The sequence below is a fragment of the Panthera onca genome, chromosome F2 (assembly GCF_046562875.1).
Source record: "Panthera onca isolate mPanOnc1 chromosome F2, mPanOnc1 haplotype 2, whole genome shotgun sequence".
Classification (NCBI taxonomy): Eukaryota; Metazoa; Chordata; class Mammalia; order Carnivora; family Felidae; genus Panthera; species Panthera onca.
This window is the reverse complement of record NC_138356.1, coordinates 1211430-1237297: the sequence shown is the minus strand read 5'-3', so window position 1 is coordinate 1237297 and position 25868 is coordinate 1211430.

Below are 25868 nucleotides of genomic sequence, written 5' to 3'. Positions count from 1 at the left end.
AAGAAAAGGAAATAAAAGGCACACAGATCAGAGAAGAAAAAGCAAAAAAGCAAAAAAAGAAAAAGCTTTTTGCAGATGACACAGTGGTCTACACAGAAAACCCCAAAGAGTCTGAAGAAAGAAAAAGGTGAACTTCTAGAACTAGTAAGTGAGTGCAGCAATGTCACTGGATACAAAATAGAGAAATGGATAGTCTTTCTGTATACTAGCAATAAGTACACAGACCTTCAAATTAAAAAATACTAGCATTAAGTACACAGACCTTCAAATTTCTCAGTCTAAAAAAGAGAAATGCTTAAGTGTAAACGCAAGAAAAATATGTGCAGGACTTGCATGGCAGAAATTATAAAATGCTGATAAAAGAAAGCAAAGATAATTTGAACAATACCAAAATTGATATACAGGATTAACATACTTCCTATCATAATCCCTGCAAGACTGTTTGCAGATATAAACAAGATCACTTAAATGTATACGAAAAGGCAAAAGACAGCTACAATTTTGAAAAAGAAGAAGGAAGTGGAGGTAGTCCAATTTCAAGACTTCTGTAACTACAGCAATCAAGGCCGTCTGGTGCTGGTGGAGGGATAAACACACAGATCTATGAGACAGAATAGACAACCAAGAAGCAGACCCAACCAATATGTCCAACTGATATCTGACAAAGTTGCAAAAGCAAACGAATGACCTAAAAATAGCTAATCAACAAATGGAGCCAGGACAATTGGATGTCCATGGGCCAAAAAAATTATCCTAAACCTAAGTGTCACATCTTCTATAAAACTTAGCTCAAAATACATCATGGACTTGGGGCGCCTGGGTGGCTCAGTCGGTTGAGCTTCCAGCTTCAGCTCAGATCACGATCTCACGGTTCGTGAGTTCGATCCCTGCGTGGGGCTCTGTGCTGACAGCTCAGAGCCTGGAGCCTGCTTTGGATTCTGTGTCTCTGTCTCTGCCCCTTGCTCACTCACATTCTGCCTCTCTCTCTTTCAAATAAATAAATAAATAAATAAATAAATAAATAAATAAACATTAAAAAATTAATAAAAAATGTCATGGACTTGAAAACAAAACATTTAGGAAAAACATAAGAGAAAGTTTTCATGATCTAATATTCAGCCAAGAGTTGTTAAACTTGACAGGAAAAGCACAATCAAAAAAAGAAAAAATGATAAATTGAACTTCAACAAAATTAAAAGCTTTTCCTCTGTGAAAGGCACTGATAAAGGATGAAAAGACAAGCTACAGACTGGGAGGAAATATTTGCAGGCCACCTATCTGACAAAGGATATTTAAGAAATAGAAAGAGAGTATTAAAGAACTCTCAAAATTTAGCACTAAAAAAGAAAAAAATCCATAAGAACATGGGCAAAAGTCATGAAGAGACTATTCACTGAAGAAGATGTACAGATGACAGATAAGCACACGAGAAAAATGTCCAGCATCATTAGCCAGTACGGGAATGCAAATTAAAATGAGATATTATTACACACTTAAGATGGCTAAATTAAAAGAAAATCAAAAACCATAATAACACTAAATGCTGGCAAGGATGCCAAGAAACTGGACCGCTCACACATTGCTGGTGAGAATATAAGATGGATAGTCACTCTGGAAAACAGCTTGACAATAAAATAAATAAATATGAACCTGCTATGCAACTCAGCGATTGCTCTCCTGGGCAGTTATTCTAGAACAATGAGGATTTACATTCACACAAAAAGAAACCTGTCCATAAATGTGCAACCTTATTTATAATAGCCCAAAATGGGAACTACCCCAGATATCCTTCATTGGGTGAATGATTCACAAACAACGGTATGTTCACACCGCGTAATGCTACTCAGTAATAAAAAGCAATGAGCTATTGATACACACAAGCTGTATAAATCTCCAGAGAGTTACTCTTGAGTGAAAAAAAAAATTATACACCATCTCATCCCATTTATATAACATTCTTGAAGTAGCAAAATTATAGAAATGAAGAGCTGATTAGTGTTTGCCCCCTTTCAGGTGGGTACAGAGGAAAAGTTGGTAGGTACGGCTATAATTCTTTCTTTTAAAAAAAAAATGTTTACCTTTGAAAGAGAGAGAGAGAGAGAGAGAGAGAGCGGGGGAGGAACAGAGAGAGGGGGGGACAGAGGATCTGAAGCGGGCTCTGAGCTGAGAGCAGAGAGCCCAATGTAGGGCTCAAACCCACAAACCGCAAGATCATGACCTGAGCCGAAGTCGGACGCCTGACCAACTGAGCCACCCAGGTGCCTCAAAAGGGAAAATGGAAGGATATTTGTGGTGATGGAAACACTGTACTTTGCATCTACGTCAATATCTTAGTTGCAACAATTTTGTAAGATGTTACCATGCGGGGAAACGGGGTAATAGTTACATAGGATTTTTTGTATTATTTTTTTACAACAGCATGTGAACCTACCATGAATTAATTCAAAATGAAAAGTCTTAATTTAAAAAAAATAAGGACAATTCATCGGTACTCAAAGCCTGACGGGAATACAGAAACAGAATTTTTGTCATTTTTACTGTTTCTTATTTACCATTTCCTGCAGCTGGAAAGTGTTCATCCTTCATGAACATTCTGCAAGGCTATTGAGCAAATCATTTACTTGGGCAATAAATGACATATTCTTTCCTCTCGCAGAACAGACTCCTTGATTTAGAGACCATATAAAGTCTTATAGAAAAAGACACTATAGACAAGAGTGAAACATTAGCCCGCGTTTGGAGATGCCTCCAAAGTCTGGGTGACCTTGGAAAAGCCACTTAGTTTCTTTGGTCTTTTATTTCTCCATGTACAGAAGAAACCTGAATATTGCCATTGTATAAAACGCCAAATTCTATGGAAGCAACAAGATTATGCCACTACAAAGGATGCTGTGGTGAACTGTGCCTCCTTCTTAGTGAGTCATTAGTCAAAGAAGTCATTAATTCTACTTCCTTTCCCTTCTCCTTATGTCAAAGTTTCCATGTCTAAGGGACAGTCTCTGCCCCTAGACTGAGCCCTGCTCCAACTGTCAGCTGGAGGGACTTCAGCCGTACGTGCGGGCTGATTCCAACACCCTGATGTGCTGATCCACACCGTGACAAAACCTGATGTAAATGACCTTTGGTGAGAATCGGGCTGATGAGCTCAAAGCAAAACCAGTCGCAGCAGCGATAATAGCTACCCATTGCAGGGTACTTATTACGTAACAAGCTCCATCCTAGAAGCTTTACAGACTTTAATTGTTAAAAGCAACCCCATGCAATGAATGCTAAAAGCCCCACTTCAAACCTGGACGTACATTCCCGAAGTGGGAGCCCCCTTCCAGTGGGAAGCCACGTCTGCCCACGGATGCAGCAATGCCAGGGCCAGAGGTCGTCCTCCACTCCTGCCCACGCTCGCTGAAGGCTGCTGAGCCCCACGGACTGCGCCCGCACCACACGCCAGCCCCGCTCCGATGACAGCGAGCTCCCCCACCAAAGCATCCCAGGGACGCGGGGGCCTAGGAAGGAACTGTGCTGGCTGGGCCTCCCGCCCACCGAGGGGCACCAGCCCCGTCACCGTGGGCCCCGTGACATCCGCGGCCAATTCCAAGGACTCTTTCTTCGAGTCCAAATGCTCGTTAAAAGGCAAAGACGCAGTATTCCATTTTATTTCTCTCTGAGAACCGTAACAAGCAGAGGCTCGCGGTGGACATTCAAGGTCGATGACGTCATCCCTGACTGTGAGAGGCTTGAAGCCCACCGCTCACTCCGGTCTGATTTTAAATCATTCAACAGCAGGATTTTGCCGATAGCCTTCGAATGCCATTCCCTGGTAGCCAATATAAAGCGTGAGGAATTTATCAGATCCTCACCTAGAATCGTCTCCTTACTTATAATCACACCCCCTTGGGTTGTAACACCTGCTTCCCAGAATCACATTACTGAGAGGTTCCGAGTCAGTCATTTGGCCCCCGGGGGCAAGACCGTGTCCCGGCACTGGGCCCTGGAAACTCTGGGTCCAGCATGGTCTGCCACGGCTCACCGGAAAGGCTAAGACATCTCTGGCACATTAGGGACCTCCAGCATGTGCAGACTGAGGCTGCAACACAGCGGCAGTACAGCACGTAGAGAAACAAACAGCTAAATAACTAACCGGGGAGCCAGAGCCGTAGACCGGGCTCAATCACAGATGCATATGCAGTCATCCCGTGCGCTTACGTCTGGAAGCTGCAGAAGTTCGAGCAAAGCTGGCCCGTGGCTCTGTAGGAGCCAAACAGGACGTTTAAATGATCCATTCCATTAATATTGTAACATTTTGTCAATCTGGAATGCATTTTAATCAAAAGCCCCCCCTTGAAACGGTCTCCTCGGTTGTATCTTCTCGTTGGCTCATTTTATCAACATCTGCTATGTTTAGACAATATGAGTTAAAACTGAGGCATGCTGTTTGCACTCAGCTACTTTTGTTGAGAGCGTAACATCCCAAGATTGGCAGTGTTTATGTAAATCAGTGTGGCTGACACAGCCATCATAAACAAATGAGGAAAATATAACAAACACATTGTTCACGCAGGAAATGTTTGTTTTGAGACTTGGCTTCGGTCTCAGCAGATCGACAAAGACTTGCTGATATTGCAGATCTGCACTGCTCGTCCCCCCGGGCCGCCTCCCCCAGCGGGCCAGGCGAGGCCTCGCCGTCCTGCGGCCGCCGGCGGCACGGGGCCCCCCCGCCTCACTCCGGGCCCGCCGGGGAAGTGGCTGCGGTTCACCAGCTGAAGCCTGACTAGCTACGTGGCTCTGGACACGGAGTGGTGCCGCGGGGTGAATGCAGAAGGTTTCAGCCAGGCCCTTCCGACCCCAGGTCCTAATTCTCATTCAGAAAATAAGGACCGTGCGGAAAGAATCACACACGTGTGCCAATGCACATACCCAGGGCAGAGTTGTTCATAGCAGCATAGTTTCCACGAGCACAAGGCCAGAAAGAAGCCTGTGAGTCCTCCACAGGGAGACAGGAAACAAATCGCGCCACGGCACAGAGCCACGAAAGGGCGTGAGGTGAGGCTGCTTGGTCTTGCTCCACGCCACCCCACCCCGCAGCACAACAGAGACTAAGCCGAACACGTAACACGTCGCATTTACTCCGTAAGCATCTGTCCCCTGGCTGGACAGCCCCACTCTGAACACAGGCCCCGGGTGTCCGGCGGAATCAGCCAAAATCTGCTCCCTCGAAGCGCTCACGGTCCTGCCTGCCAGCTGACCTGGACTGGCCACCTCCACAAATCAGACCCTCCCGACACCACCATGCAGAGCTCAGGCCTCGATCTAAGTTCACATTGCAGCAAATTCTCCACCTTCGAAAAGTCTTCATCCTTCCCCCCTCAAGTTCATCCCCTGGCTGTTTCTGCGGTTGGCCGGGACAGAGAGGCTGAGCCACCACAAATGCTGCGTGAGTACCTTCCAGCCCGCCACAGACGGCCTTTGCCTGCTCTTGACAGGGTAGGGTGGAATGCTGGTACCTTTTGGCAAGGTACCCCAGTACCTTGGCTACCAGGTGAAAGGAGCTCCCACCAGGACAGGATAGCACGCTCAGTCACCGTGGCCTAATGGACTGGAAGTCAGGAGTCTCGAGTATGGTCTCCCCCTGAATTTGGCAAGTGACCCATTAACCTTCTCAGGATCTCCAACTTATCCGCTGACAAAGGTGACAGGTGAGAAGAGTTCCGGGGGCTCATTCTTACCCCTGAGGTAGCATGTCTCACATCGCCCTTACACCATCCCTTTAGTGCTGACCTTTGCCTTCCTCACCACCATCACCACGCGCCCCTGACTGCGCCAATAAATGTAAGAGGCAAGGATTCGTCCTCCAGGCTCCATGGGTTTAGCCCTTCTGAAGGGCAGTAGGCAATGTGAGAATAGATTGTACATGTAAATGACCCAGGCCTGTCCCCTGTGGTCATCAGAGCTACCGAGCAGTGCTGTCCTAGAGGTCGCTGTGAAGGACTTCAAGTTTCCATTTGAAGGCATAAAGTCAAGTCAGCGTAAATCTGTTCCCTCCACTCTCCACCCACTTCTCATCCAAACTTCTTTCTTGAACAGCAATATGATATCCACATGAACTGTCAAGTTAAAATGGCTCCTCCAAACAAACTGAGGGTTGATGGGGGTGGGAGGGAGGGGAGGGTGGGTGATGGGTATTGAGGAGGGCACCTTTTGGGAGGAGCACTGGGTGTTGTATGGAAACCAATTTGACAACAAATTTCATATATTGAAAAAAAAATAAAATAAAATAAAATGGCTCCTCCATAAATTAAATTGTATTTTAACCAAGGTGTGAACCAAAACCATGATACCTAATGAATGAATGCCTAATGGCAAAATTTCAGTTATCTACTCTGGTTGGAGGAGGACACAAGTCCAGAGGGTTGTACTGAAATGCCTAAAATCCCACTGAGTGGGCAGTGACCTGACCTTCTGAAGTACAGAACTCAAGCTGCTGTGAGATTGAACATGACATTGCCATCACGCCTTTGGGAGTCCTGACTCTCAACTATGTAAATGCCGTTCCAATGTCATGCATCCAGCCGGCCTGCAAGAGTCCAAAACTTCTTCACACGAGTGTTCCTGTGACTGTTCCATCCTACTACATGAAAACCACCTGTCCGCCCCGCCTTCCTCGCTGCCTGCACCTTCACCTCTATGGACACAGTGCACTGCAGGGCACAGAGCAGACATCCCATGAGCATTTGACCCACAGAGAAGTAGATGAATAAACGGATGTTGAAAAGAAATCAGAGAGTGGGAAAGTACATGTAAAAGTTAGAGCCGAAGGTCAATGCTGGTCACAACACTGGTTCTTCAGACGGAGTATGCCAAGTGATTTTTAAGGTTAGATCACTCTAAGAGCATTTTATTGACCAGTAACCATTGTTCTGGGCCTTTCAGACATTGTCCAGATGCAATAACCCTTCGTGGCATCCAGAGTAAGCGGCCAACACACTGCCTCTCACTCTTCGTCTGCTTTCCCAGGTTTTTATCCATTTACTGTCCCCTTATTCTCCCTATGTATGAAGTCCCTGCCTTAAATCCAGAATCCGGGGAACAAAAACTAAGAAAGGATGGTCACTTTTCATAGATGTGCAGAATGGAGGAGGGGGTAGGCAGATGGTGACCGTCCTCTGGGTGTTCACCAGGCAAGGAGCCCTTCCCACGGCAGCCAAAGTGCGAGCAGTTACAGCCAGATGTTGGGGTCAGTCTCCATGGGGCAGGATCATGACCAAAGGCAGTTCAGTGCCACTGGTGCTGTTTCTAATGATAAGGAGGAAAACGATTCAGGGAAATTCCCGAGACTGTTACAACCCCAGGTTGTAAAATATCTATCAAGGTCAACAGCAAGTAACACCAAATTGTTAATATTCCTGCAGATACCCTGTGCAGAAAGCAGTGCCATTTTCATCAATGAGATTCCTAATTACACCTAAAACTGTTGGGTCAGCTCCACCCTCTTCCTCTCCTCCTGGGGAGACAGCAAGAACCTTTGGCCATGCTTTCTAAAGGAAGTTGTCCCGAAATCCACAGACCTTCTCTGTAACGATGCAGGAAATGGGAGTCAGGAAGAGGGTGAGCTGGTTATATTGGGTCACAAAGAAAGAGTTGGATGACCATTTGCTATTGCTTTGTTTGACAGAAGGAAAGAATTAGCTCTGGAAATCATTCTGTTTTATAAAAGAAATAACACCTCCTTCCCAGGGGTTGAAATAGTAGCCACAGGGTATTTTTCAGCATCTAGAGTAAGGCTGTGATGATACCACATTTCTGGAATAGAGAATCTTTCTCCCTCAAAAAATCCTGCCTATTTGGGGCACAAGGGAGGCGAGAAGTCCCATTTCACCCAACACCTATTTGTAGTAACAGTATTCTGCCATTTAGAAGATGAATTCTTTCTGTACCGCACCCTTAAAAATGATGAAATAGTATCATATCACTAACATTGAAACCACAAAAGCGTCCACCGAACCATTTTGCCTTGAATCAAAAGTTCTGCTAACATTTATCATTTCATTTGCACACTTTTCACCAGGAAGCTTCATAAGAGTGTCCGTGCATCAACTGTTCAAGTGTGTGTGAAAAAGGCAATATCCCAGGTATACAGTTAGGCATTTATCACAGCTAATAAGTTATCAGAATCACTTTATCAGCATCCACATGACAAGGTGTCAACAAAACCTCCCTAAAGATAGTCACCAACTCCATTTTTAATGCTCACAATGTCTCCTGGTCCTTGAGCACCCTTTAACCAGATCATGCCATTTAGCCCTCCTCATCTAGAACATGACTAAAGAGCACAGGAGGGTAATAGACTTGTTTATATTGGGATTTCTAGAACTGACAAAAGATCCAGCACCAATGAGTGGATGGGTAGATTAGTGGATGGATGGATGGATGGATGGGTGGATGGATGGATGAAGCCTCTAAATCTGTAATTAAAAAATAAAAAGGTGGGGAAAGGAAGATTGGTAACTATTAATGACAGTACTAGTAAAAGTCTAGAATCTTGAAGCTGGCACAGGAAAAGTAGGAAACCGTTTCTCTATGTCTTTCACAGGAAAATTCTAAACTGTACCATGCTGAAAGAACAGAGAAGAAAGCTTGTGTTCCTACAATAGAAAACACATGTGCAAACAATTTTTATTTTCAAAGAGACCTACCTAGAAAGAACTGATTTCATACGTTCACCTTCAGTCTTGACTCCTCCAGGCAGAGGGAAAAGGATGAACATGTCAAGTCTCTTCTCAGAAGTTCAAGTGTTTGAACTTGAAGCCATGAGGAAATATATTCTCTCATTCCTTCCTAATGCAGCCTTAGTTTTAAGCTCCTTCTGAAGGAAGATAAGGGGCTTGGCTCATTTAGCACACAACTTGATAAGATCTCTGAAAATCAGATCTACTGAGCATTCCCTCCAAGACTTCTCTGGAGCTTAAAAACGGGAGACATACCTCCTGTGGGTCGTGGTGATGCTATGAACATGTCAGAGATAACATCCTACAGGGTTAATAATACCAACAGAGCACAGAAAAACAACATGCTGCAGAAGTTTTACTCATTTCTGTAGCCCAGTACTGGGCCCTGAAGAAAAGAAAATTCTCAAAAACTCATGACATCATTAACTTGGAAACGAAGTTAGACAGCTTTTGTGCCTTTATATGCATAAGGTAAGAGTGACAAAATGTATGTATAACTTCACGTGAATTAATTTATCAAATCGCTTCCTAGAAAAGCAGATTTGTCCTAGGAAGCCTATATTAAATAGGCAATGCAGATTGATGGAGAATGTCTAAAGCAGGCAAGGCACAGAAAAGGAGGACAGAGCCACAAGATCATTGTGGCTCCTTCATAGGGCCAGTCCTGAACTTTTCTTGAAGGCTCCATCTACTCTGGGGTTATGGACACAGCCTGCTTTGCCTCACAACCTGTGCCTGTCCTCTGGGCTCCGCATTTACTGTAACTGTTCTAACCCATCAAGCAGTGGGAAGAACTTTAAAATCCTGCTGCTGGAGTCTGAGAATGAACTACCACGTGTTAGAAATGATGCAATGCGGCATGATCATATAAGACTAAGGAAGAGAATCAGCGGGATTGTATTTCACCGAAGTGTTGTGCGTGAAACTGAACTGTTTGGGACTTGGCGTAGGTCTCAGAGGCCTATCTCATCCCTGCACCCTCCCCCTTCGGTAAGAGATTCCGAGCCCCCAGCCAATTCCAGGCAATGCTGGCACATTGATTCTGACTTCTTGATTCTCAATCTAATTATATCAACTTGATTCCAGAAAAATACCCTGGCCCTATGACACATAGAGAATATTTAACAAGCTATTGCTTTTCTGCAGATCACACTGAGGAAAAAGCTCCTGGAATAGGGCACTCAATCAAACTCAGAGACTAAATCAGAAGTGAATCCAGAAGATGCTTCAAGCTCCTCATTTTACAAAACAGGGAACAGACACAAAGCAGTTTATTCAGAGCTGTTGAATCTCAGGACATGAGCCCAAGCCCTCTGGGCGCTTTCCACCATACCACCACGAATGACTCCTGGTCTGTGACCACTTACTTAACATCACAGACGTTCATGCCTAGTGCTATAGAACCACAGAAAACGAGCCCGAAATTACTGCTTTGGAAAGTCAAATATAGATAAGTGGCATAGAGGGGCTACAGTGGCCAAAAGAACCTATCAGCACAAAACTTTTCCTCGTTCAGACGTTACAAACTCCTGTTTCCTGAGTAAGAAAATCAAACTGGATTGCTTCTCGATCAAGATGAACCGTGGTTCCAGAGGATGGATTACTCAACAGATTAAAATCTTAGAAATGTCTACCAGCTCTATCTATCTCTTCTTCAGTGAGGAGTACCAGATGTCCCAACACCATGCCAGGGAAGCAGGAGGCTGGGGGGGGGGGGGGGGGGGGGGGCAGCCACCCATCTAGAGAGGCCACTCCTGGTATTGTGCTCTGTAGCAGCCAGCATCATCTGACATATCTCCCTCTCCCCCGCCCCCACCCGCCCAGCAGAGAGTCTGTATCTTCCCCCCAGTGGCCAGGATTTATTGGCTCGCCTGATGTTGACCTGCAGTGAAAGTAAAGTTCCTAAGAAGGTTTCAAACATCCTTTATCTGGATCTTGCGCCAGCCCCCCCACCCCCTCAGAGGTCTAAGGGAGCACAGCCCAGTGCAGAGGGTTCCAGGCAGCCGAGCACAGCCTTCGCCCGCTCCAGGTCACTGTCCTGAGAAAGGCACGGGCTATTCAAGCAAAAGCTAAGGACTGTGGCTCAAAATATATCATCATCTTCACCGAAGAATCTGCAACCTTACATAAATTAGACACGGTGCCCAGGCTCTGCCGAGACCCCCGTGTACATCTCCCCACCAGTGCGGAGCCCAGCGAGGGGAGGGGGCTGCACGCTGGCTGCTCCTTTCTGGCCCCTACCAGGGGTGGGTGTGCAGTAGGCTGAGTGCTCCTGGAGTCCCGGAAACCCTCTTCTCAAGGCACTGCCTGTCGACTTGACCAGAGGGAAGACTTCCACCACAGCGACACTTATTTCTTGGCCCCAAGCGAACAATTTCACAAAACACTTTTTAACTTCTTTTGAATAGAAAGGAAAACACCTCTGTGCCCCTTCCCCCTGCCGATTCTTGCAAAGAAAGAGATGCCTGCATAACCCTGACCAGTTATAAAACACTTACCTGAAACGATTTATTTTATGATACATGTTATTAAATACTATGTTACGTATTTCTGATCACAGGTTCCTCAGTCCAAACTGGCCAGGCCCCTTCTTGGAAGCCAGTGCTTCTGGAAAGTGGGCACATGAGAGTTCTCTTTCAGCTGACCCATCTTCTGACAAGAGTCGGCACAACATTACCATCTCCAAGGAAGGGACACTCCTAGCGGCTGCTGTGAACGAAACCCAGAGCTGGTGGTACATGTTGTGAATTTTCAGGCTTCTAGACCTGCCGCTTGAGCCAGTTGCTAGGACTTTGAGCCTCAGGGTCTCATCAGTAAAACAGGGCTGACAGGAACTCTTCATGGGGCCAGGGAGGCTGGAAAGGCTAAGGAGCACAGATACCTGGCCTGTGCCCACACACAGCGGGTCCACACTGCATGCAACTGTGGCCCAGGTGCTGTGCTCAAAGGGGGGTTATAGCAGCCCCAACAGGCATGCCCACTTCGAACTGGCCATCTCATCTGTTCTGTGGAAAGGCCTTTCCCGGTCCCCCCACCCCTTTGTTTGGGTGCTGGTCTTAGGTGCCTGAGCTCTCGCCCCTCAGGCACCAATTAAACACAGCCTGTGCACGGTAGTCACCTCTGAGCCCCCTAGGGGCACCTCATCATGTCTGCCTAAATCCCTTCCCTCCTTGTCCTGTGCCCCACCCCCCTCACACACCTTCAAACATGCACACACACTCATGAACACATACCAACACTCTCACCCTCGACACACACACAAACTCTCTGTCTCCTCCTTCTCCTTCTCCCTCTCTCCCACTCTCCCCCTCTCCCTCCCCTTCTCTCTGCCCCTCTCCCTCTCCCTCTCCCTCTCCCTCTCTCCCTCTCCAGGGCTCACTGAGCTAGTCAAGGTGTGTGTGGTACCTCGCAGGGCCGTGCTCTTGACTGTTGGTGGCTGCAGCAAGGTAAGCACAGAAATCAGAAGTCATTAAACCCATAGAAACTGGCAGCAATTGACAGAGTAGCTTGACGTTCTGGTGAAGGACGCCATAAACAACTGCAGTCGTACTTTGCAGACCTTTGGGTTTTATTTTGTTTCTTAGTAATTCGCCTTACCGTAATGTATAAAAATATAACCGCGATACGTTGAAAGTTTAGCATAACGTATAAAAACATAACCGCGATACGCTGAAAATCGGAGGGGAAAAGGTGGCCCGTCATCTCAGTGTGAGAAGCCCTGGAGCATTGTCTTCTGTGCGCCTAAAGTGTCACCTGTGGATTATGCCACCCCACCAGTGCCCTGCCAGGGAGATGTTTCCGGATGCGGGAGGAATCCTTTCTCCAGCCTGCCCCTCTGAGCCCACGGGGCAGGAAGGCAACCGGGGCTCCAGCAGTCGCTGGCAGGGCCCCTGAGACTTCAGAGGAGCCGAGGGAGAGTGGGGGAGGGAGGGCAGGCCGGGTCGCCCAGAGGGGAGCAAAGGAAGCCTGTCCCTACTTCCCATTCCAGAGCGCCTCCCGGTCTGGGTCTGGGCGGGCCTGGATTTAGCCTCTGGGAGCGGGTCTGTCTAGCTCTGAGCTCCAGCCAGCAGAATCTCTTAGGGCGGATTGGAGATGTGTGAGAAAAATCTGGCAATTCAGAAAGGCGGTCAACACACAGAGGGAAGGAAGCTGTTAGCCTGCAGCTGATAAAAACGCAGACTTGTGAAACCTTGTGTCACGGAGAGGTTCCAAGCCAGCCTCCTTTGATGTTGCCTGCTTCCTTCCTGCCCCTCACAGTCACCAGACCCTGGGAGGCAGGTGGAGGCACCAGGCCTCTCCTCCAGGCGAAGCAGGAAGGTTGCACTGCGATTTCAGGGGCCGGGCCCGCTCCCTGGCTCTGTATTTACTTCCGGAGGTTGACAAAACCCTTGAGTCACGATTTCGTTTCAGGGTTGCCTGGGCAGGGCAGCCCTGGTATGCGGTCCATACAGACAAGCCGTTCGGAGACCCTCGTACCCGAGGATGACACAGCCCCAGCCCACAGGCATCTGCCCCACGGAGTGTGGTAATCAGGAATGGCGAGGATTCAACAGCATCTTTTTTTTTTTTTTTTTTAGTCCGAAAAGTACACTAGCTCAGGAAACTAAGAAGCCCACGTGTTGGGAGTCCGACCGAGGTCCGGAGGAGGAGAGTCTAAAACACTGGCGTGGCTTTTTTCAAACTGGGGCAATTCACTCAGGACATGAGTCACTCTTGGAGCATGACAGGGGTCTGCAGCAAACCTCATCTCGGTTTCAAAGGAGAAATGAATTTTCTCTCTTTTAAAAAACCTATGTTTTGCATGTTAAGCACATGCTTGAAATGTTTGCAGCGCAAAATGCCACTCAGACCGAGTTTCTTGCCCCCAAATGAGTCGCTCGACCCTTCCCAGAGCGACCGAAGTGTGTGTGTGTGCTTGGGTACTACGTTTTGCAGACCTGTCTCAAACAACAGGTGCCCAAGCAGGGTCGACAATGGGCAGTTCATCCTCCAGGGTGCCCCACGCAGAAGGGGCCGGGAAGCTTCCAGCGCTTTCCATTTCTAGCCAAGGTCCAAGAGACAACTGCTTGATTTGTTTCAGATCTTAACTTTGATTTTAAATATCTGTGTGACGACTCTTTGAAAAACACAGTGATTTGATAAGGCTCTACTACAAACTTCGGCTTCACTCTGCTGATGATTTGGAAGGTCCTTCTGCGGCGTGATGGGAGGACACGTGTAACAACGGGTTACTGTTTACGCAGGAAATCGGTGCTTCCCGTGGAACACGGTGGACTTCATTTCCAGTGAGGAAGACGCGCTGTTCTGACCGCTTCATTTTCTCCTTCCCGGTCTAATAGCCTGGAGTTGAGGATGTTCCCTGCATTGTGGTGCCAGGGTTGAGAATCACTGACCTAGGCTGTGGCGGCAGCCCAATCGGAGGCAGAGATCCAGTCGGAGGCTGTGATCTACCCTGAGGCAGAGATCTACGCTGCCACAGCGATCCAGTCTGAAGCCGCGGTCAGGTCCGACATAGTAATCCGGTGTGAAGGAACGATCCAGCCTGAGGCAGTGATCCAGTCCCAGGCGAAGATCTGGTCAGAGGCGGAGATACAGCTGGAGGCAGTTTTAAAACTCCGGCTCTCCAGGACTCACTCAAACCTATGAAGTCGGAACCTGTGCGGGAGGAGCCCAGCACCCTTATTTTAACACATCCCGGTGGGTCCCGTGTGGCCAGAGCGGGGCTCTGCCAGCGTTCTTGAAATCCATGAGCCGAAACCCCCAAGGTGCCACGGTGCCAGACCCGGAAGGGCCCAGGTGAATGCATGAGCTCCGTGGTGGGTCCCAGGTGTGTGACGATGACCCGGAAGGGCCCAGGTGAATGCATGAGCTCCGTGGTGGGTCCCAGGTGTGTGACGATGACCCGGAAGGGCCCAGGTGAATGCATGAGCTCCGTGGTGGGTCCCAGGTGTGTGACGATGACCCGGAAGGGCCCAGGTGAATGCATGAGCTCCGTGGTGGGTCCCAGGTGTGTGACGATGACCCGGAAGGGCCCAGGTGAATGCATGAGCTCCGTGGTGGGTCCCAGGTGTGTGACGATGACCCGGAAGGGCCCAGGTGAATGCATGAGCTCCGTGGTGGGTCCCAGGTGTGTGACGATGACCCGGAAGGGCCCAGGTGAATGCATGAGCTCCGTGGTGGGTCCCAGGTGTGTGACGATGACCCGGAAGGGCCCAGGTGAATGCATGAGCTCCGTGGTGGGTCCCAGGTGTGTGACGATGACCTGTTTGTAGAGGACACATCCTCAGACAAGCGCTCTGCTGTGAGCACCGTTCTGAGACGCGACAGGGGGCGACCGGCGGAGGACGTCTTCTTGTTCCTCACGCAAGTCAGAGCAAGGGGGGCGGCCAGCGCCGGCCCAGAGGGAGGATCTCACAGGGCCACTTCTGGCAGAGACACTGCCTCCCTGCCAGCTTTTCCTTAGCGCGCTAAAACCTGGAACAGGGACCGAGGATTATGACATAAAACAAAAGCCCGCATATCCTCTTTCTGGGAGAGCTGTGCTGCCTGCTGTCTGGCCCCACCAGGGAGCCGGGTGCAGGGGTTTTTTCACTTACCGATGGCTAAAGTGGAAGAAGCATAAGCCATCTGAGCAGCCAGATCCCGGGGTGTCGGGAGGGTCCTGCCGAGCGGCCTTCCAGGCCCAACGCTGGCAGCACGGAGTCCTTGCTCCTAGGTTTCCCGCCTGCACCCGCCGGTGCCCGGCGCCGGATGCAGAGGGAGGCAGGACAGGGGTTACCACTCGAGCCTTCTGGAGGCAGAAGCAGGGACAGACCCCAGGCAGCCATGCCTCCGAGCCTCCGCCGGCCATCCGACAGCACACCCAGCAGCCAGCTCTGCCTCAGCACGTGCTTGCCCCACCTGGGGTTTCCACGGTCGGAGTGCAAAAAGGTGTCCCATCCTCTGGAGGTCGGATAAAATTCTTAAATCCATAACAAGTGGCATGTGGCTTGCTCTCACGTGCACCCTGTCCTTGAAGGAGCAGGTGGTGTTGACCAGCATTGGCCAGCGTGCGGCCCCCACCGGTCCCCAAAGTCACGTTCATGCTCACAGACGCTTCTGCCTGGGGCCAGTTGTGGATCTCTCCAGATCTGTTTTCTGATCTGTGACATGACTTAGGTTGTGACAAGGTTGTGACTTGGATCTGTGACAGGTCTTGGGTTCCTCAAATTCTCACTGGTGGGCAGTCACTTCCCTTTGCCCATCCTCAGGCTTCCCTCATCAGCAGGTGCCGTGGCTGGTCCCGAATGGGGAGTCCAAGTGGCCTCTGATCCCCACACTGTTGTGCTCCCTGCAGCTCAAGTGTGACGTCGTGGGCATTCCACATCTTTACCTCCTGCTTTCCTTTCCTAAGCAAATGCTTCACCACCTTGCACGGCTTAGGAGGAGGGTTCTGGGAGTTCACCTTCACTGCCACCTACCGTGTGCAGGCACCCCGGAGAAAGTGCTCTGCTGGGGGGCAGGTGACAGTGCCACGTGGGGGGATAAGGGCTGTCTGGGACCATCTCACCTGAATATACGCATTTCAAGGGTGATAACCAAAAATCATAGTGCGAGGCTCTGGATTGTGTGGGATCAGAATCCTATGCAAGTCGGGGCCCTTCTTTAAGAAGAAGAATACACAGGGGCACCTGGGTGGCTCAGTCAGTTAAGTGTCTGACTTGGGCTCGGGTCAGGATCTTGCAGTTCACGTGGTTCAGCCCCACATCAGGCTCTGCACCAACAATACGGAGACTGCTTGGGATTCTCCGTCTCCCTCTCTCTCTGCCCCTGTCCTACTCTCTCTCAAAACAAATAATAAACTTAAAAGAAAGAAAGCAGGAAAGGAAGGAAGGAAGGAAGGAAGGAAGGAAGGAAGGAAGGAAGGAAATGAAAAAGAATACACAATTGCAAATATGAAATTTTACCAGAATGAAAGAAGAAATCACAACAGATCAAGTGAGCTTTGGGGATTCAGATCGTTCCTTCTGAAAGCCCTTTATCAGAAATGCTCACATAGAAATGCTTGCTGACCTGGCTTCCTCTCCTGCCTGGATCACGGCTCCCAGCATCTCTCGGCAAGCCCACACAAGGAGGCCCCGAGCCTGAGATTCGTCAGCTCTGTGCTCGCTGCTAGGGGAGAGTGGAAGCTGCACCTCCGCCCCTTCCTGAGTGTCAGCTGACCCCTGCCCTTCCCCCAGAGCCTGCTCTGGCCTCTGCAAAATCAAACTCTAGAGCACAGTGTTTACAGACTCCTGGTGACTTTTCAATCCACAAGAAAAACAGGGAACCGGAGCATGTAAATATCAGGGTCGCACAGCTCCATGTACGGCACTCGATGTCGGTCTGAGACAAACATTGAGCGGAAGCAGACACATGAAAACTGGTTCTCATGGTCTGATGCATTCCTCAAGTCTGTGGACGTGCGTCCCTTTCCCAACAGTGACTGTTAAAGTGTTCCCGCCTCCTTTTAACTGCCTGCCTGAGGCACTCCTGACTCACGGCCACTAAGTTCCATTTTTGGACTAGGGAAGACTCCAAAGTAATAAACTGACATGGAAATATATATACACTCCCTTGTATCAATTGTTTTCTTCTGAAGGATGTCACTGTGTGATACAGCTTTAAGTTTTCAACTCTGTCATATTTTCTAAACTATGATCTCTTCCATTTACTTTAGGGGATGTGGCATTCCCCTTTACTGGACTGAAAGCTAAACAATGTGGTTTGGATTTAGTGTTCCCATGCATCACCATGAAAATGTTTGTCTCGGCACTCCTGTCGTTACTGTTACTGGTAACAGCTGCTCTGCCCTCCTCCCCTCGTGAACCACGATTCGCTGCCCCAGTTTATGAGCAAGCAAGGTGGATCTATGCCTCTGGAATAAAAGACCAGCTATAAGACAGACCAGCATCTGGTGGGATCCACTCCCAAGTGAGCCGGAATCAAGTACAAGGAAAGCCAGTGCTGAGCATTAGGCATCGTGGCTCATCAGGCAAGGAGACCAGGCTGCACTGGGTAGCAGTGGTCTTGCCAGACCTCTTGTGCCCTCTGCACTCAGATGGGACCCCGAAGGAGCAATGCCACACCTGAACACTGCGGGCAATCAATAAATGTCAAAGGAGGGTCATTAGGGCTTTGAACTTTTTCCTGCACTAGCCCTACTGTGCAGATGCTTGGTATTCCCACAAGGAGAGTGTCCTGGGCAGAGAAGAATTACCCAGAGGCATGTTAATTATCTCTTTGTGGGTTTCTGAGCATGGGCAAGAGATAAGCCTGCCTGGAGGACCATTTATTCCCCACGGAAATGGGCTCCAGATGTCCGGGTCCTTCGATGCTCTCCATCCTGGCTCTTATCAGACTCAGCTACAGCCTGAAGCATTGCACAAGACACTTACAAGATAAGAAAAGGCTCAGCATTCCAGGCTCTGTGTCAGCACCTTCCATAAGGAGACCCCTGGCATGTGGCCCACCGCCCACTGGGCTGGGCATGGCCTGGTCACAGACCTTAGTTTTCCTTTTCTTTTCTTTCCTTTCCTTTCCTTTTCTTTTCTTTTTTCTTTCCTTCCTTTCCCTTCCCTTCCCTTTCCTTTCCTTTTCATAGGAAACAATACAAGTCCATTAACAAGAAACCGATTAAGTAAATTACGGAATGCGTACACAACCATTAAGAAATAATGATGCAAGTTAGTTTTATTGGCATGGATAGAAGTCTATGCCATATTGTTGTTTGGAAAATCAGGTAACAAGACCACATATCAAATATAGTCCTATTTATATAAAATGGTAATATCTACCTACATACATTTGCTAATTTGTATATATACATAGGAAGATTCTAGAATAGTGTTAAACCAACAAATTAACAGTGATTATTTCTAAACGATGAGATCTTATCTACCTTTGATTTCTTATTTGAAGTTCTCTTTAGATAGATCTAAAAATATGTAATACACAGAAAATATATCAATTTTGTAATAAACAGGTATCGTTTTTAAAACAATGAATCCTTTTTCCAAAGGGAAGAAGCATGGAAAGACAAAGGCAGTGAGTGACAGCAGCTCAGGCAGACAGGACAGGGCTCACAGGGACACCACACAGCCCAGCAGGGGAGAAGACCCTGGGGCCCAGAGGAGGCGGGGCTCCCAGGAGAGCGGCACAACACCCAGCCAGGACGGAAGCTCCCACAGGAAGAGCTGCAGGTACGCAGGGAAGGGTCTGCCTTGTTCTCATGACTTCCCCTGTGAATGAACTGTGAGAAGTTAAGAAATGCCATTCTTTCTGCACTTTTCTCTCAACTGAAAACAGAAACTGCTTCAGGTTCTCCATCCTGAAGGATTAAATAAAGATCAAGGACAAGAAGAGATTAAGTTAAAATAAGAAGCAGCCGTGGCAGATGTGGGGCATGAATTTAGAGTCCAAAGACCTGAGTTCAAAATCTGACCTGGTTGCTGCGTGACTAAGAATGACAAACTTCCCAAACCTCAGTCTTCGGAGCCATAAAACGGAGATATCAACCCAGTACCATCTGGCAAATGTTAAGGCCCTGCCAGATGACCATTTTAAATGATATCATCTCCACCTACGTGTTGTGCTGAAAAAAGAAAATTAATTACTTTATAGCTGTATTTTGCATTTTTTAGAGCCTTGTGAATAATTCACCAGTTCAGTTAGTCATGACCCATTTCCCTTTCTCCGTAGACCAGGGACATACCTCACGTATGTCTCTGCAAACACTGCTTGTTCATTGTGAGAACCGGGCCTCTCAGTGTGCATTTCCTGCCACTCCTCCCCTGGGTGGAAGGCTCCAGTCTGGCCTACTGAAGTCTGGCAAAGATTTCCAGTCACTAGCACTTAATAGAAGATTCTCTCTATAGATAGATAGATAGATATAGATATGCTTGTATAATTATACAAATATAATTTGTTTATATAATTGATCTATAAAATGATATAGATCACCACTTCCTATGTTAGCTTCCTTATTTAAACCAGAATGTGGCATTACATCCCCCTGGAATCTGTCACAATTTCCTTTCTTTCCATCCTTACTAACAGAAACAAATTTGGTAGCTGGGACCACCGTGACCTGGCCAGTGGGATGAAATGGAATTCTACTGAGTGGCACTTCTAAGAAAACCATTGGTTTCTGACAACGTTTCTGAGATTGTTTCTGACATTATTTTGTGACAAGAGAAGACTCAACTGATAGATACCTTTTGCTCTTTGCTCTTTTTCTTCCTGACTAAAATGCAAAAGTGATGTCTGAATATGGTCCTGGCATCTTTGGAAAGACAAAAACCGCAAGCTGATGAGGGTGGAACAGGAGGACCAAAGGAGCAAAGGACTCACAGCATCAACACCAGCCACAGCCTGCCTCTCTCTGGACATCTTGAGAAAAGAAAAAAAAAAAAAAAAAAAAAAGGTTGCTATTCCAGCATGATTGTTTATTCAACCTAATGCAATTCAAACTGATTGAGAAAACCTGTCCTGTTTTGATACTTCATTAGCCAAACCCTGGAATCTACACAAGCTCTAGAAATCGTTTATATTTGTCAAATTTCACAATCTACATTCAGCGTTGATGTCTAGGATTCTCTTACTATGGAAGAAGAGAGGTAACCTCTCTTACGTGGCCTTTCTGCTTGTGAATATCTTTCTTCATTCATTCCCAGGGGCCTCCAATAAGCCCAGTTGCCAGTGAAGCTTGCTCTGAAAGCCTGCTCCTAAATCCTCAGGTGGAGTCAAATACCTAGGTGGAAAACCAACTGACTTAACCCCCCAAGTCTTTTTTTTTTATTTTTTTTCAATGTTTATTTCTTTTTGAGAGAGACAATGATGGAGTGCGAGGAGAGGGGCACAGGGAGAGGGAGACCCAGAATCCCAAGCAGGCTCCAAGCTCCCAGCTGTCAGCACAGAGCCAGATGCGGGGATCGAACCCACGGATGGCGAGATCATGACCTGAGCCGAAGCCGGATGCTCAACCGACTGAGCCACTCAGGTGCCCCAGCCCCCCGAGTCTTTAATGCACACGCGTCCCGCTTGCCAGAAAGATTGCGTGCTTTGACACATATAAGCAAACAGACTTTGTGGTGCAGATACACTAGATAGTAATGGTGGGTATTTGGAGCAGGCCACACTGAGGAGGGCTCGGGGGGCTCTGGGACCACATCTGCCAACAGCCCCTGCAGCAAGGGGGTCCACACTGCTTTGATCCACACTGAAATCCATTCACATGATGCCCTCATGGCCGTGTGTGTGTGCGCACACACGTGGATGTGTAAGTGTACATCGTGTGTATGTACATGCATTTGTTAGCAAGAGATACTGAAATTACTTATCCTAAGCATCTGTGATCCATATTTTCCTTCACAAAATCATGCTAAATATGCAAACAGTGAATAAAAGAAAAATCATGAGTTAAGAGTTGCTCAGAGGTGGTAAGTCCAAATGTATGGCTCCTGGTTGCCTTGACGGCTTCAGGTCTTGGTCTTGGGATTGGTCGTTTCCCGTGGCCAATAGCACACTGGTGCCGGCCTGGCAAGGAGCCTACCACCTGGAACCAAGAGGGGTGAGCAGAAAGAAGCATATGAGGAAGAATGAAGATGGAAGTTGGATGCTTTCAGGACTGCTCTGTGTGTGTTGGAAATATTCAGAAGTGGGTGGGGCGACTCGCACAGCTAATGGGGACTGTCCTGTCCTAGCAGAACCACTTGTTCACGGAGCAGGGTGGAGCCCAGACCTAGAGGCTGGCACTGCTGGCTTACCCACCAGCATCCTGTCTTGTGAGGCCACGGCACCGGAGATGCTTCTCACACCGGCCAGGGCAAGACTAGCAGGGCGGGAAGCGTTCACGTGGTGGTCCGGCTGTCGCTCCACACCTTGGTGGCAGGTACAGCAGCCATTTCAGCATGCCTGAGGCTCTGTAAGGGGGGAGGTTGGGAGGGCTACCTGGAGGGGCTGGCCTCTGTGGGGAGCCTGAGAGGCAGCCCAGTCAGCTCGAGCCGGTGGACGGCCTGACCTGAGCCCTATGGACAGGCTTTCGTTCCTCTCCACCTGTTGTCTGAGGGAGCAGGCGTGTTCCAGATGGTTCTCTCGCAGGGTGTCCAGTGCCTGATTTGGGACCCCTGGAATAGCTGAGGGCTGGGAGCATGACACCCTCCACGTGGCTAGCTTATACTTCCTCAGTGTGTGATCTTAGTTTCTATGGCTGCCACCCTCCCCCCACAGGATGTTTTGAGAGAAAGAAAGGAAAAACGGCCAGCCTTACAGGCCAGGTCCAAGGCATAACGTTCCTGCAAAAGTAGTCAAAAAGGTTGCAGGTCAGCCGTAGTTCAAAAAAGTAAGAGAATGGCCACCCACTCTTTTTGGGGAGAGAAAAGCATCCAAGGAGGGAGGGAAGGGAGGCAGCCATGGTGAGACAAGTGACCACGCGTGGAGGCCCAACATCTAGAAGCCCGAGTCCGCCCAAGTGTCCTCTCAATGACTCGTCTCTGCATGTCACTTGCCTGGAGCTCATCTTGCCTCAACTCTTGAAGAGGCACATCAGTGGACCACTGTTTTTCTCTTATTCCAAGCAGCCGCTGCTTTCCAGCCCATGGATGGTCAAAGTGAACCCTATTAATTATGAACCCTATTAACTATGGTGCTTTCGCAGATATGAGCAATTACCCACGTAATAGAAACTGTAGACTGCTCGTTCAGCAGTTTTTAATGCTCTGTAAAAAAACGACTCCATGATTCCTTTCCTCACTATTGGCTGACCCCTAAGTCAGCTGCGCAGTGCTGACTCCCGCATCAGGAAAGGTAACAGTGATCGCTTACACCGTTTGTTAGGCATTGCAGCCAATGACTCAGGGCTTTGCTGGTTTTCTCCTTTGCTTCTCACCACATTCCTATTGTCCCTCCTTTACAGGCGATGAAACAGAAACTCGTAGCGCTAAAGTCACTTGTCCAAAGTTATGTGTTCCTCTGTATTAGAGCCAAGGCTTAAATCCATACTCCTGACCTCTACATGTGGAGTCCCCCGGGGCATGTGAAAGGACAGTGTTGTCTGTGTCTAGGGGGTGACTAAGAAGCCCAGTGTAGACAAACAGCCTCTACCTCAGCAATGTCAGTGTGTCTCCACTGCCAGCTCATGGCCACCACTGTCTTCTCTGCCCCTGGGTCTGCCTTACTCACTGCCCCAGTGCAGTGATGCCTGGCTTCCTCTAAGCTTCCAGAATGTCCCTGACCCACTTCCTCTGGCCCCAGCTGGGGGGTAGTGGTGGGGGGAGGGTGAGAGCACAGCCCCTCACTGCAGCAGCTGCCTTGTGCTGGGTCGGTTGCTGCCAGCTGAACCCCAAGATGGGCTCCGTCCCTGGATTCAGTGGCTGGTGACCCCAACGACAGATTCAGAGTGCTCGAAGGACTCACTATCTGCAGAGGCAACCGGGGAGACTGGGCCTGAGGCCAACTGCTATAGTGCTTGGATGGCACCTAGCCTAGTACAAGTCTCCCATTCACAGAATAAACCTATTTCCCAAAGGTGGCTTTGCAAAAGTTAAACAACTACATTTCCCCAGGAGCAGCGAAGGAATGAAAACGGTTCACCAAGAGCCATGAAAACCTGACCTTTGCCGCCACCTGTGCTTGGGCACGGTGCTGAGGAAACTATTCAGTGCTGCTCTTCAACAATGAGCCAACTAGTTCATTGGATTGGAAGGTACTCCTGGTTTAAAAAAGAGGGGGCGGGGCTGCCAAAATGTTAAGAAAGTGTCATCCACAAATCACGAAGACCAGAAATGTAACCATCTGGGAAAAAATTTTCTGCAAAGGTTCTAAGCCGGTTTGTCAACTGAGAGGAAAGGAGGACACAGCCCCCACTGCCCACCCCCACCCCACACCAGGAATGAGCCTGGTGCAGAAGCCAAAGCCAAAGGAGGAAGGATCATTTGGAAATCCAGGTGAACCAATGAGGCAGCTGGCTTTGTTGACTCAAAGTAACAAAATGAGAGGAAATGGCCCACCTTGCCCTGTTTCCTCAGGTCTTCCCATTTGGATGTGGCCAATGTGAACAATTGCTTGGGTGAGTGAAACAGAAGCCATGTTCTTTGCCAGTGAAACAAGAGTGATCCGAGGACTGGCACCCATCATTTAGGAAATAAAAATTTTACAAAAGGTAACTTTCAAAACGGCAGCTTCAGTTGTAGACAAGCTGGTCAAAACTCTGGGGCCTCTAGACTGGTTGATATACAAGCCCAGACCAATACCAAAGATGAGAAGTAGCTTCCCTATGGGTTGATCTCCAAAGACTGAAGACATTTTTGTCAATTTCAGTGATTACACATCTCAGCCATGTGATACATGGCCCCAGACTCACAGCACTCAGATGTGTTTGCATCACCTTTATGCCCTGTGTCTCTGCATCCCCTCCCATTAGTGTGGAAAGGCACCCAGCAGGCGTGGGTGCTTGCCTGCTTACCCACAGCCTAGAGGCTGCCCACCAAGGACTCCTGGACTCAGCTCCAGCAGTACCTGCTGAGCAGGATCTGAGCAGCAAAGGGCTCTGTCTTGGGCTCCCAGACACAAGGCCCCATGACATCTCTGGCAAAGACCATCCTGGTTTAACTCTGAGATACGCAACAGAGAGCCAAAGGCCATTCAGCAAACAGAAAACGAAACAAACTCTCCCGAGCCGGCATTTAATACATGTGTTAAGTGCCAGTGAATTACTTCAAGCTGAAAATCAATCTGTTTTCTTCACCAAGTGTTTTTCAATGGCTACCAAATTGCTTCTTACCCTGTGTGTGTGAGCATGCATTGTATGTGTCCCCTCACAAACGAATGCTAACAACACACACTACAACCTCAACCAGATGTGTGGTTCTATCTCCTGCAGTGGGGATCATAAAAGCCACTAACGAGCCCACAAGGCTTCCCATCTTGGAGGCCACCTTCCTGTGGACTGGCCTGGGATACACCCCCAGAAGTGCTTCTCCTGGAAGAAAAGCCAACTGACTCTTGCATGTGAAGATCTCCCTCTTTCTACTGCTCTCAACCCCATACACTTTAAGGAATGTGGAAATGATTGCTTTGGTTTTGGTGTATTATGCTGGGAATTTGTTTACATTTCTTACTGGATCCAGACAAATCACGTGTGATCATTTGAAATAAATTAGGTAAAACTACTGGAACACAGCACTTTCTAAGTGGTGGAAGTCAGGATCGAATGAAGGAAACTCCCCCCGACAATGGTCTTTGAAGACACGTGAACGCGACTCAGCCACTCGCAGGAAGGAAGGCACCTCTTCCCGAGAGAAACAGGGAGCCCCCACTGGGACCCGTGGCCAGAGCTAGGTTAACTTACAGTCCCTGTTTACACAGACATCACGTTGTTGTATGTTTTCTCCAAAAGCATCATCTCAGTTTCAACAAAATTTGAGAATTCCACTTCGTCAGATGTGGAGTACACAGCTTTCACTACCAACCTCTGACCCTCGGCGGGACCAGGCTCAACAACCTTCTCCAGCCCTTCCCCATGTGCACAGCTTTCAACTGGGCTCCCTAACTGTGCCAGTGAAGCATACAAACCAGTCTTCTGAAGCAAGGAGGAATCAGCCACCAAGGCTGAAGGCTTCGAGGCAGAATGTGAAAGCTATGTTTCACAGAAGGGGACACTGAAGCCCAAAAGGTTGTCATGGCCCCCAAATCACACAGCTAATGCTCATTGTCAATCCTGAGTGCTTTCCCCTCTGCCAAGAGCAAGGGAAAACTCTAGGACCAGTCTTGTCCTGGTGCTGCCTGATAACGCTGTCACTTCCCTGACACATATTTAAAGGAAAATGAACATCCTCTGGTGGCAAAATGGATTCTTTCTGCTTCGGACATGTCAACTAGAGGTTGACTGCCCAGTTCTTATTTACTTTCCATTTTGCTACAGATTCTCATCATGGAACCGGAGAAGGAAGTCATGAATAGGACCAAACATGAGGCAGAACTCCTGTGGGCATCACCTGCTGGCCACTGCACACCTGCTGATCGGAGGTCTGGTCTCACATGATAAAAACCAAACGTCTACAACATTTTCAAGAAAAATATACAACTTGGTGTTAACAGTGAATTCTTACCACAGCAACTTTGAGTGTGTTT